This window comes from Elephantulus edwardii, unplaced genomic scaffold (assembly GCF_000299155.1).
Source record: "Elephantulus edwardii isolate Elephantulus edwardi_28Jun2011 unplaced genomic scaffold, EleEdw1.0 scaffold00031, whole genome shotgun sequence".
Taxonomy (NCBI): Eukaryota; Metazoa; Chordata; class Mammalia; order Macroscelidea; family Macroscelididae; genus Elephantulus; species Elephantulus edwardii.
The window spans coordinates 7,594,064-7,608,335 of NW_006399781.1; positions in this window are offsets into that span (position 1 = coordinate 7,594,064).

A 14,272-nucleotide genomic window follows, 5' to 3' on the forward strand; every position below is an offset into this window, starting at 1 on the left:
CAAGATCTGATGCATAGCGACCCTCTATTGAGTTTAGGTTGTATATCTTCAGAGAATTAGACTGCTTATCCTTTTCTTAAACTAATCTTATAGCTGACCCTCCAGAGGGTTTTCAGAGACTGTGGATCATGCGCGAGGAGAATGTCCATCTCTCTCCCTCAGAGTTATTGGTGGCTGACCAGCCGTCCACTGCTGTGAACAGTGTGGACAATTCATGCTGGTAACTTTTACACGGCAGCCACAAAATCTCTATACTTTACTGCAATGTCTATCTCTGTGGTGATCTTCCTAATAGCATGAGCATTGTGATGTCTGTTTTTCTGGGGAATCCAGTAGGCAGTTTTTACATCTGAGTGAACTATTCTAATTCGTGCTATAGAGTTTTTGGTTTCCCAGCTCAGAAAGAGACGGGCGGGCTGCTCCATGAAAAACAGTTCGATGTCAGGTCAAGAAACCTTCTCAGATGTCCTGCTCCAGGTATTCCTCCCCCCTGCCCCATTATCTCCTACCACTCCTTATGCCTTCAACCAACTCCCACTATTAACAGATAAGCTACTGCCCAGCTGTCTGTACTAAGAGCTAAAGGCCAGAGTACACAGATGACAATCATCCACAAAGCCCTTAGCTTGGCTCATTGGCTGCTTTGTATTGAGCTAGTTTCAAATCACATGAATGTTAGTAGGGTCTGTAAAGCCACCACAGTCCACAAGGATGCTATGCCTTAGCTAGTCATCCTTAGGTATGCCTTGGCTAGTGTATATTATATGTCTGCTGGCAATGGGGCCTCCTGTCTCTTAACAGGGAAAGCAACTCCCCTGTGCTGAAGAGGGGAGATCATTTTGATAGGCAGCCCTTTCTGCATTGGACCCAGTCTTTTCAGTTTGACTTTTTTGAAAACTTGCTGCCGTTTGGGTTTTTTTTTCTCTTCACTCCCCTGAGGTAGTGTTTTTTACCAATCAAGTGGTCTCAAGTCCTGTGCCAAGTGGAGCCTAAATGCCCTTACATATCTATTAACAACTATAATGTGCAATGTTCAAAATGAATCTAAGAAAATTGGAAGCTGTCAAAAATGGAATGAAACACACAAAATCAATATCCTAGGCAGTAGTGAGCTGAAATGGACTGGGATAAGCCTTTATGAATTAGAATATGCCAGCAGTGGTAAATTGAAGAGGAATAGCCTTGCATTTATTATATAAAAAAAAAGAACCCTACAAAATCTTTTAACTACAGTGCTGCTGTTGATATGATGATATGCATATGCTGTAAAAAGAGTGCAAGTGGCAACACGGGGATAGCTGAGTCTGACATTCACTAACTTCACCAAGAGGAAGCCATCCTCACCAACACACAAAGCATAAAATCAATCCCTTGGAGGCCATATGTGCCCCCACACTTCTGCACTTACTTTTACCAATATTAACATCAACCATCCCTCCCACTGCTCTCATTTTCGTACTACTAGGTAAAAAATCTGATGTAAAGGCCACACAGAAATCACAGACCTTACTAATGATTAAAGAGAAGTTAACAGGTTATAGTCTGGTTGGAAATAAGATCCAATTCTTCAGTGGAAACAGCCTGTCAAGTCTACTTGGAGTCCCTTTGACCTTCAGCCCCATAGCATTAGCTCAGTGTTAAAGAGAGCTGTTAATAAGCCAATTGTGGAATCTCCCTCCCTGTTCATCAGAAAGTTTGGACCCTGGCTCCATGGGGTAGCAGTCCCTGACCAGCTCTGTCTCGTATAAGTTCCTAATACTCCTCTCTATTGCTGTGTGGCTGCTCTCATCTCGATCCTGGTCTGACTGGCTCAGGAATCTCTAGCCCTGAAGAACTACTCTTCTCTATTGCCAACAGTGTGAGTCTTGTCTCCTATTAAACGTGCTCAATTTAAACCTGGCGCAGTGGTAAAACAGCCCAATCCCCTCAGCAGAAGTCCACACATCCTGTTTGCATGTTGTCACCCAGCCTTGTGGCAGAGGTCAAAGGCCTCAGAAAACCATTTTGAACAATAAACCTACTATCTGACACATGTCTACAAAGAAGACATGTTAATAGGAATTATTCAAATTTACGTACCAGCCGCTAAAGCCAAAGACGAATTTGAAGATCTCTTCCAACTGCTGCAGTTTGAAACCAATGAAGCATGCAAGCGAGATGCACTGACAGTGGTCACTTAGGCAGCATACGTACTCAAATTGGAACAATACAGAGAAGATCGGCATGGTCCCTGAGCAAGGGTGACACGAAAATTCATGAAACACTCCACGTTTTTATTAAAACAAATATGTTTTACATGTATAAAAAAAGATATTTGACAATTAGTGTGAATAGGCATGCAAATATTGCAAATAAAGAAGAGGGTATTATTTGGGAAATATAGCCTTGGTGATAGAGATAGAAACTTATTCATTGCCAACACTTTAAAAAAATCATTTTAAAATCTCGTCTTCCAGCACTGTACTGGACAAGGTCCTGCTGCTTGTCGTAGGGTCCTTAAGTGCCCATTATTTCGGAAGTGAGTACCCTGCTTCCTACCTACTTTGTCTTAGTCTAGACTCTGCTGAAATCTGTCCATCCTGATTGCTCCTGCTGGTATTTTAAAAGCATAGCTTCTGTGTCACAGTTAATATGAAAACCATTACAAGCAGACGTGGTGGACTTGCCTCATAATACATGTGAAAGCTGGACAGGGAGTGAGGAAGATCAAAGAAGAATTGACGCTTTTGAACTGTGAGGTTGGCAAAGAATATGGAAGACACCATGGGCTGCCAGGAAACCAAACACATCTGTTTCAGAAGATGTGTAACCAGAATGATTCTTGGAAGTGAGGATGGCAATAGTGTCTCTCACGTATGCTGGGCTTATTATGAAGAGGGCCTAGTCCTTAAAGAGCTCAGTAAAGTAGAATGTCAGCAGGACGAAAGGAAGGTCTTTAAGGTCATGGGATGGCACAATGGTCTCAGCCATGGGCTCAAGCTCCACAGTAACCGTGAGGAGGACACAGATCAGGCACAATTCTGTTGTACATAGGGTCCCTGTGAGTCAGAACCTGTTTGAAGGAGCTGTGCTGCCAACCCAAAAGCACATGGTTCGAATACACGAGCTGCTCCAGGGGAGAAAGATGGGCAATCTCCTTCCCTGAGATTTACTGCCTCTGATAACCCACTGGAGGGTCAGCTGTGGGTTGGTTCCAACTCCACGATACACAATAACAATGTTGTTGTTGTTGTTATGTGCCGTCAAGTCGCTTGCGACTCATAGCGACCCTGTGTACAACAGCCCTAAACTCCGCTCTGTCCTGTGCCAATCGCACTGTCTCTGACACTCCCATCCCAATTATCCCAGTCACTGAATCAATCCACCTCATAGAGGGCCTTCCCCTCCTGTGCTGTCCCTCCACCCTCCCAAGCATGATGTCCTTCTCCAAGGACCGGTCACTCCTCACAACATGTCCAAAGTATGTTAGACGGAGCCTCAGAATCCTTGCCTCCAAGGAGCCACCCGGTTTAACCCTTTCCAGGACAAATCTGTTTGTTTTCCTAACAGTCCATGGTATTCTCAATACTCTTCTCCAGCACCACAGCTCAAAGGCATGAATTCTCCTTCTATCCTCCTTGGTCATTGTCCAACTCTCTGATGCATTTCAAGTGATTGTGAAGACCATGGCCTGTATCAAACGCACCTTAGTCTCCAAAGAGACACCATTGCTCTTCAGTACTTTGGAGAGGTCACTAACAGCAGACTTTCCCATGGCAATGCGCCTTTTAATTTCCTGGCTACTGGTGCCAAGAGTGTTGACTGTGGAGCCAAGCAAACTAAAGCTGTGAACAATCTCAATCTCTTCACCATCCATCCTGATGCTGCCAATTGGTCCAGTGGTGAGAATCTTTGTCTTCTTGACATTGAGCCTCAATCTATATTGGAGGCTGCAGTCCTTGACCCTCTGCAGCAGGTGCTTCAGGTCCTCTTCAGTTTCAGCAAGCAGGGTTGTGTCATCTGCATAACGCAGATTGTTGATAAATCATCCACCAATCTTGACCAAACATTTCTCCTCATAGAGCCCAGCCCCCCCGGATAATCTGTTCTGCATATAGATTGAAAAGGTATGGAGATAGGATGTATCCCTGGCGTACGTCCTTACCAATTTTGAACCATGCAGTGTTCCCTTGCTCTGTTCTGACGACTGCCTCCTGGTCCAAGTATAGGTTTCGCGTTAGCACGATCAAGTGTTCTGGGATTCCCATTCTTCTCAGAGTCAGACACAGTTTGTTATGATCCACACAGTCAAATGCCTTTGCATAGTCAATGAAACACAGATAGACATTCCTCTGGTATTCTCTGCTTTCAGCTAAGATCCATCTAACATCAGCTACAATATCCCTAGTACCACGACCCCTTCTAAACCCAGCCTGGACTTCTGGTAGTTCTCTGCTGATGTGCTGTTCCAGTCGTTTTTGGATAACCTATAAATCACCACAGTCAGCACTCCTTATGGTATCCTAGGGGTTGGGTGAGCTTGACATCAGGCAAGACACAGGTCTTACCCAACCAGAATTTTACGGACATTCCTGTCCCCTGTACCTATGCCCATCCTCTCCTCTCTAGGAGGGTGACTGGGCCTCTAGACAATCCTGTAACATAACGTTACTGATATGATGAAAACAATGAACAGTAGCAGGGAATGGAGAGCATAAGGTCACTAGCAACCATACCATGGCAGATAGTGGGGTTGGGTACTATAGTGGGATTGTGATAGCGGGGATGTTTCTCCATTGCCTTCTCTGGGTAAAAGTGAACTGGTCCCAAGTAGACAGAGTTCAAAGCCAAATCCAAACTCACTGTCAGTTGTGATTTATGGAGACCCTCCACTAGGTTTCTGCACATTTTAGTAGGAGTAAATGACATTTTCCATCTTTACTCTGCAAATTACCTGGTGGATTCGAACTGTTAACCCAGCACACAATAACCAACACTCCTCAGACAGGGCTAGAAGGATGCTAAGGAGTGTGGTGGCGAGGTCTAACACAGCTTGATATATGCCCGGGTCTCTGTTCTTCAAGCGTTGCATTTGGAACTGTTTTCATCAGTTTTATTTCTAGCTGGCATTTTTACACAGAGTGTCTACTCGTAGGATGTATTTTGCTGAGTGGAGAACACTGAAACCACTCAAGATTTCCAGAGATCAGGGTGTATGTACATATGCTGCTTCTGTATTAACCAGCCTTTGCTGTTTATATTGTGACTTCTACATGGGGTGTCTGGTCCCTCTGCAGGGCTCTGACTTAAGGATGATTTCTGTCCCAGCTGTAGTCCCTAGGGACTTCAGGGGTCACTTTGAGGCCAGGGGCAATTCTTCATAAGGGTAGTAGGACCCAGAGAGCAAGACTGTTGATGTGCAAATACTGTATGAGACAGTTATTGTAGAAGGTGTGTGAGGATCTAAGGAGGGGAGGGAGGAGCAGAGGAGTGGGGGGGGCTTAATCATTGGGTTTCACAATTTGATGGGTGGAGGGAGGGGTGGGTAAAGGAAATGGGAAAGATCTGGGGTGAAAACAATGCATGTGAGCTTTTCAGTAAACCAGTACGTAATAAAAATTTTGTTTATTTTTTATTTACAATTTTTAAAATTCATTTTAATGAACATTTACAGAGATTTTGGATTTTCATTCATTCGTTGTTGCACTTTTTTCTTTACCCTCCCTCCCCCCAGTTTGCTCCTCTCTTTGAAAAGCAAAAAAAAGACTCACTTTAGCTTCTTCACTTTCCTCCAATATTGCTGAGTTGCTGCTGGTTGCTGCTCTGCTGGTGTCCCCAGGAGCCATTAAATCCACCCACAAGTTCCTCCCAAGGAACCTCCAGCCTTCTTGGTTTCAGTAGGTCACCTCTGAGCTGCAAGCTGTATGAGGACACTGCTGGAGGTAGAACCTCTGGGAGATCTTTAATTTCTGCAGCAAAGAATTCCCTTTCAGGTTCAGTCATGCTGGGAGTTGAGTCCTCTTTAAAAAATATTTTTTAAGATGACTTTGGTTACAAGCAATGACATAATGCTGGGTCTGTGCACAAGGAGGACGTGGGGAGAGAAGGCAAGGGCAACAAGCAGAGGCTTCTTCACTCACTGCTTGTGTGGTAGCCAGTCCGGTCCAGGTGTGTGCCCCTGGCACTCCCTTTCACTCCTCCCTTCTCCTGCTGTCTCCTCTGCCTGAGGAAGGAGACGGGTTTGGTGCCAGGCTCCATCCAGGGATCCAGCTTCTTGGAGGGGAGGCATCAGCAGTGCCTGGCAGCAAAGCAGCTGGCCTTCCTCATGTGCACTTCTCTCTCCAGCTCATCATTCATGCTCCTCGTGCATCCTCCTCCGTTTCTGCAAACTTGCCTGTTTACTCTGCTCATTGAGGCAGATTTTCAGAACACACATTGTGCCCCCCTCCCACACCTGCTCCCCATCCCTCTCTAACTTTATCTCTCCTGCAATTGTGCTTTCATGGCTAACTGGCACCCACGGTCAATTGAACTGCCCACAGCAGTGGCCATTCCACAGCCCCTAATGTTCTTGCTAGCTTCTTTCATGTGAAGATATGTGCTTTCCCACAGCTATGCCATGCACCTTGGCATTGCTGGAGCATCCCTGTTCTCTGGGCCAGTCCGCACACAGTCAGGAGCTCCTTCAGTACATGCACACAGGTCAGATGCCTACTTATAGAGGTCACTGACCCCAGGAATCTTCCCCAATGCAAAGGCCAGACCCACAACCATGTGCAGGTCACTAACCCCGGGCTTACCCCTGACAACTACCTCTTCTTCTTCAGCCATGTCTTTGTTTTCCTGGCTGGTTTATGAAATGTCTGGGCTTGGACCAGAAATTTGAAATTTGTCCTAAGGTGTCAAGAGACCAAAGAAGGAGGCTAGCAACTCCATGATGGTAATTGTTGCATGTTGTTAGGTGCCGTCGAGGTGAGTACAGCTCTTAGCCACCCTGTTAACAAAATCTGAACCCAGTCCTGCCCTGCGCCATCCACGCGCTTCCTGACACACAAGAGCCTATTGCAGCTGTCACTGTGTCAATCCACTTGGTTGAGGGTCTTCCTCTCCTTCACCAACCCTCCATCCTTCCAAGCATCATGTCTTTCTCCATGGAATAGTCCCTCCTACCAAAATGCCCAAAGTATGTGAGATGAAGACTCATTATTCCTGCCTCCAAAGAACATTCTGGGTGCACCCTCTTCAACACATCAACGTTCTCCCGGCCATCCATGGGATGTTCAGTGCTCTTCTCCAACACCATAGCTCAAAGGAGTCAATTTTTTTTAAAAGGCATCAATTTTTTTTCTATCATCTTTATTCATTGTCCAGCTCTCAAATGCATAGCAAGTGATCAGTACAACTGTGGCCTGAATCAGACACACCTAAGTTCTTAAACTGTTTTCATTACTCTTCAATAATTTGTAGAGGTCTCTAACTGCAGATTTTTCACTGCAATATGTCTCCTTATTTCCTGGCTGCTGGTCCCAAGGATGTTAATTGTGGATTCGAGCAAGATGAAGCTGTTGACAGTGACTGTGAGGATCATAACAAGTTGTGGCTGATATTGGGAATCCCAAGGCACTTAATTGTGCCTATCAGGAATCTGGCCCAAGAGGCAGTTATGTGAACAGAACAGGGGAACACTGCATGGTTTAAAATTGAGAAGGGAGTATACAGGTTGTACTCTCTATATATACCCATTCAATATGTATGCTGAGATAATTATCTGAGAAGCTGGACTCTATGAAGAGGAGTGTGGCATCAGGATTGGAGGGAGACTCATCATCAATAAATAGCCTGTGTTATGCAGATGACACAACCTTGCTTGCAGAAAGTGAGGAGGACTTGAAGCACTTATTGTAGAAGATCAAGGAAGCAGGCTTCATTATGGATTGCATCTCAATGTTAAGAGGCCCAAGATTATTACCACTGGATGGAAGATGGTAGTTGAGGAGTTTTATTTGATGAGATGCTTAAGGAGGAGAAGCTCTGGGTTTCAACAAAGTAGAATGAAGTCTCCAGCCACCCCACAGTTGCTTTGGCAAACAAAGGTGACATGGTGTCAAGGCCCGCACTTCCAAAGCCAACTAGCAGCATACAAGAGTGCAGCCATATTCAGCCTCATAAAATCCTGTTCCCCTGCAACCAGTCAGTTTTATTTCCTCCAGCTCCAGCTGCAGCTGTACTGAAACACTTGCAGCTTCCTGAAGGCCCCAGGAGAGTTCTCATTCTGTGCATTCTCCCATCGCTCTCACTTCCTGAAACATTTTCCCCACCTCTCTCTTTCTATTCACTTAACCATCATGTCCTTTGCATTAACTTCAAATCTTCTGGGAGGCCTTCCCTAGACTTTTATTCTGATTTAGACGCCCTTCCCATGTGCTTTATGCATAGCTCTATAGCACAAAAACGAAATTAGATGAAGTAGAGAGGCTTCACTTTTGGGTTAGCTGCTCAGCCAACTATCACTAGGCCACCAGCGACACAAAGAAAAATTACACTAGACAGGCACTAGGGAGAGGAAGGAGAGGCGAAGGAGTTAAAAGAAGTAGTGAAGGGAAAAGCAAGACACAGTAAGGGTTGGTCAGATAGATACAGTAATTAACTAATTACATAAATAAATTGTTATTTAGGGAGCTCTAGGGACTAGTCCTTGGAGGAGGATATCATGCTTGGAAGGATGGAGGGACAGTGCAGGAGAGCAGGACACTGGATGAGATGAATTGATACAGTAACTGGGGTAATGGGTGTGTCAGAGACTTGGAGACTGGCTCAGGATAGGGCAGGGTTCGGAGCTGTTGTACACAGGGTTGCTATGATTTGTAAGTGACTCAACAGCACATAACAACAACAACAACAACAACAACACAATGGCTTAACATAACAGTGGTTAATGGTAAGGAGTTGCATTGCAAACACAGAAGTACAGGGTTCAAATCCATCAGCTGGTTCATTGGAAAAAGATAGGCAATTATCTTCCTGTGCCATTTACTGCCTCTGAAAACCCACTGGAGGATCAGTTATGGGTTGGTTCCGATTCAACAGTAAATGTTGTTATTGTTATGTGCCATCGAGGTGCTTGCGACTCATAGCAACTCTATGTACAAGAGCTCTAAATGCTGTTCTATCCTGTGCCAACCTAGCCATCTCAAACGTACTTATTCCCACCACTCCAGTCACAGAATCGATCCACCTCATTGAAGGTCTTCCTCTCCTTTGCCGTCCCTCCACTCTGCCAAACATGTTGTCCCTCTCCAGGGACCAGTCCCTCCTTGCAACATGCCCAAAGTATGCCAGATGAAGCTTCAGAGTCCTTGACTCCAAGGAGCGTTCCGGCTTCACCTTCTCCAGGACAAACCTGTTTGTTCTCCTAGCAGTCCATGGTATATTCGACACTCGTCTCCAGCACCACAGCTCAAAGGCATCGATTCTGTTTCTATCAACCCTATTCAACGTCCAACTCTCTGTTGCATAGCACGTAATTGGGAAGACTATAGCCCAGATCAGGCGCACCTTAGTTTCCAGTCTGATGTTGTTGCTCTTCAGTACTCTTGAGAGGTTCCTCACAGCTGACTTTCCCAATGCAATTCTTCTCTTGATTTCCTGGCTTCTGTTGCCAAGAGTGTTGATTGTGGAGCCAAGTAAACTAAAACTGTTAACTATCTCAATCACTCCACCATCCATGCTGATGCTGCCAATTGTCCCAGTGGTGAGAATCTTTGCTTGCTTGATGTTGAGCTTCAGTCCATATAGGAGGCTGTAGTCCTTAATCTTCTGCAGCAAGCGCTTCAGGTCCTCCTCAATTTCAGCAAGCAGAGTTTTGTCATCTGCATAACGCAGGTTGTTGATGATTCTTCCGCCAATCCTGATGCCACATTCCTCTTCGTACAGCTGAGTTGCGGATGATCTGTTCTGCATATATATTGACATACTACGTATTGGCGAAATGAGATGGCTTGGCATGGGACATTTAAAATCAGATGATTATATTATTTACTATGCCGGGGATGAAAAGGTGAGGAAGAATGGGGTTGGTTTCATAATTAAAAAAGTAATTTCTAGATCCATCCTGAAATACAATGTCAACAACAGGATAATACCCATATGCATACAAGGAAGTCCAGTGAATACCACTATAATTCAAATATATGCACCAACAATGAGAGTCAAAGAGGAGAAAATAGAAGATTTCTACCAACTTTTGCAGTCAAAAGTTCATCAAACATGCAATCAAGATGCATTGATAATAATGGGCGACTGGAACGCAAAAGTTGGGAACAGGGAAGAAAGATCAGTGGCTGGAAAATACGGGCTCGGTGAGAGAAATGAGGCTGGAAGATAGAATGTTAGAGTTCTGCACATTCAATGACATATTCATTGCAAATACCTTTATAAGAAACATAAATGCAGGCTATACACACGGATCTCAGCTGATGACATGCATAGGAATAAAAAATTACATTTGTGGAAAGACTCTGTGGAGAAGCTCAATATCAGCAGTGAAAACCAGGCCGGATGCTGATTGTGGGACAGACCACCAACTATTCATATGCAAGTTCAAGTTGAAGTTGAGGAAAATTAAATCAAGTCCACGGGAACCAAAATTTCAAAACCATCTCAGGAACAGGGTTGAGGCCTTGAGCACCAATGAGTGTAGACCAAATGACCTCTGGGAGGATATCAAGAAAATCGTCCATGAAGAATGCAAAGGCTAAAAATGAAGAAAAGACCAAGATGGATGTTAGATGAGACTCTGAATATTGCATTAGAGTGCCGAGAAGCTGAAGCTAAAGGAAGAAACAAAGAAATCAAAGAGCTAAACAGAAAATTTCAAAAGGCAGCCCGGGATGACAAAGCAAGATAGTATAAAGAAATGTGCAGAGAGCTGGAGTCAGAAAATCAAAAGGGCCGGACTCGCTCAGCATTTCTTAAGCTGTCGGAGCTGAAAAACAAATTCAAGCCATGGGTGGCAATACTTAAGGATACTTTGGGTAGAATGTTAAATGATCCAGGAAGTATCAAGAGAAGATGGAAGGAGTACACAGAGTCACTGTATCAGAAGGAACCGGTTGGCACAGAAGAATTTCATGAAATGACATATGAGCAAGAGCCTATGGTGATGAAGGAGGAAGTTCAAATTGCTCTGAAGGAATTGGCAAAAAAACAAGGCTCCAGGAGTTGATGGCATACCAGGTGACATATTTCAACAAACAGATGCTGCCCTGGATGTGTTCACTAAGTTGTGTCAAGAAATCTGGAGGACAGCCAGCTGGCCGACTGACTGGAAAAGATCGATATTTGTTCCCATTGCAAAGAAAGGTGACCCAACAGAGTGCAGAAATTATCCAACAATATCATTAATATCACATGCAAGCAAGATTCTGCTGGAAATTATCCAAAAACGTTTGGAACAATACGTCAACAGAGATCTGCCAGATGTGCAGGCTGGATTTAGAAGAGGTCGTGGTACTAGGGATATTATAGCTAATGTTAGATGGATTTTGGCAGAAAGCAAAGAATACCGGAAGAATGTCTATCTGTGTTTCATTGACTATGCAAAGGCTTTTCACTGTGTGGATCACAACAAGCTATGGCTGACTCTAAGAATGGGAATCCCAGAACATTTGATTGTGCTTATGTGAAACCTATACTTGGACCAAGAGGCAGTCGTCAGAACAGAGCAAGGAGACACTGCATGGTTCAAAATCAAGGAGGGGGTTCGTCAGGGATGTATTCTGTCTCCATACTTTTTTAATCTTCAACAGTAAATAATAATAATAATAATAGCCATTTATGTTATAAAACAAAATTTGGATGAATGATTGAATGAAATAACCAGTATGATTTGCAAATTTTCACTCAAATAAAGTTTAAAATCCCCTCTACTTTAGAGGACATCTCCAGGGAAAAGTCAATGATCTCAGATTCCTCGATGGCAGAGAAAAGCTAGCTCTCCTCCAGGTACTTGATCTTTGCGTCTTTGACCAGGTGAGATGCCACCTTGGTAAAGAGGGTCCACTCTTTGCCCTCAGCCTTGTCTCCTGAGCTCTGTGGGTTCGACCCCAACTCCCACTCGGAAGGCGGTTGCTGAGGCCTTTTCGAAGCTGGGGTGGCCTCCCTCCAATTATAAGATCTTGAGCCTGGCAGGCATTTCTGTAGCACCAGCAACATTCACCTTCAGTCTTTTGTTAGACAAGGAGCAGGAATGTATTGCTTTGGAGTAAGTGACAAACAAATCTTTTCTTATTCTGGAAGAAAACATCCCCTTACTCCTCAAAAAAGACACTTCATTTCTGGATGCTTTGTGAGTGGGGTACTTGAGGATATAACAATATTGGGGGTAGTAGATGATAGATCTCCTTTTGGGCATATAACAGCCTTGGGATCTAGAGAGAACACTTTTCTCCAGGGTGCAGTCAGTCACTGCCACAGAGTTGGAATGACTCACAGCTAATCCTCTAGTGTGTTTTTGGAGGCTGGAAATCACCTAGGAGGAAACGCGCTGCTTTTGGGCTAGGTTAGCAGAGCAATGCTCTGTGGACTGTACCACACAGAGCTCCCTATAGGACAAAAGACAGGCTTCCTCACAGGTCAGGAAGATAGAGAGATAGTGGTCTTTTCCTATAGTGCAAAGATGCATTTACTCCCCATTGTGACAGATGTGCCTACAACTCTTGGGGAGGAAGATGGACCATCTCCTGAGTGATTCGCAGCCTCAGAAAACCCTCTAGAGGGTCAGCTATGAGTCAGTTCTGGCTTGACAGCAAAGAGTTGAGTTTGAGTTAATAAAAGATCCAAGAAACCCTGATTGCACAGTGGCGAAGGGCTGTTCTGCTAACAAGAAGATCCATGGTTGGAAACCACCAACTTCTCCAAGGCTGACAGAGGAGGGAGTCAGTGTCTACAAAGACCTCAGTCATGGAAGTCCTATGGGGCAGAAGTTCTACTGTGTTCTGTACAGTTGATATGAGCTGGAGTCAACGTCACAGCAATGGATTTGGGGGTTTGGTGTCATGCTGCCAAGGTCTTTAGACTCGTCAGGGTTCCTCACCTAGACTGCAGTCTGTTGAGGGCTCACGGGTCATCTGCTCCTTTCCAATCGCCCTGTGGGAACTGGGAATCAGAACCAGCGCAGAAGTGCTGATACTCTAGCTAACACTATTGTCATGGTGCCTTCTGACTCAGACTCAGGAGGTTTTATGTTTTCTACCAGCTTTTAATCATGGTAAGCTAACTTGTTAGCTTTCAAGTAGGATAACATCCTACTTGAAGCAATCCTTCTCAGTGCTTGACAAGGATATATGAATTTGTAGTCTTAACTGGAAGGACTTCTTCAGGTGCTGATGAGAACCCGTTTGGTGAAATAGGCAGAGCTAGCTGTGGTTCTTAGTGACCCTGTGTACAGCAGAATGACACCCTGCCCAACCGTGAGGCCCCCTCACCATCCCTGCTGGGTTTCAGACCATTTTGGAGTCACTGTGTCGATCTATCTCAATGACACTCTTCTCTTTTGCTGACCAGAAGTCATTTTGCCCAAGAATGATGTCATTTTTCAGGGATTGGACCCTCCTGGAAAGATGGTCAAAGTATTTGAAATGACATCTCCCAATTTTTGTTTCTAAGAAGCACCCTGGTTACATTTCTTTTAAGACAAATTTGTTTGTTCTTTCAATAGGCCACAGTGTATTCAATGTGCTTTGCCAGTATCACACACTCTCTTCAGTCTTTCTGATTAACTGTTCCACTTTCACACGCATATAAAACCATTCAAAATACTATTGCTTTGGTTTGCACACTTTAGTGTTTACAGTGCTGTCCGTAGGGGAAGGGGCAGGAGCAGAGAGGTGAGGGTAGGTAGGGGGAAAATCACAGGTCGAACTATTTGATGGATGGAGGAAGGTGGTAAAGAAAATGGGAGAGATCCATTGTGGGCCTGAAAAGACAGAGTGGGCATAAGTCAATGAGGATCAGTTTTATAAAACACAGTGTATGGGAGTGATTTTATGAAACACAATGAAAATGAAAGGAAGTGTGAAACACAATGTATATGAATTTTGCATGTAAACTAATAGAAAGTAAAACTTAAAAAAATAAAATTACATTCTTTCTCTTTAACACTTTAAGGAGGTCTTTGGCAGCAAATTTGCTGACACAATATGTCATTTAATTTCTTGACTGTAGTTTCTACGGATATTTATTTGTATTAAAAAAATTCAATTATTGACAACTTTATTATTTTCTCAAGTTATGA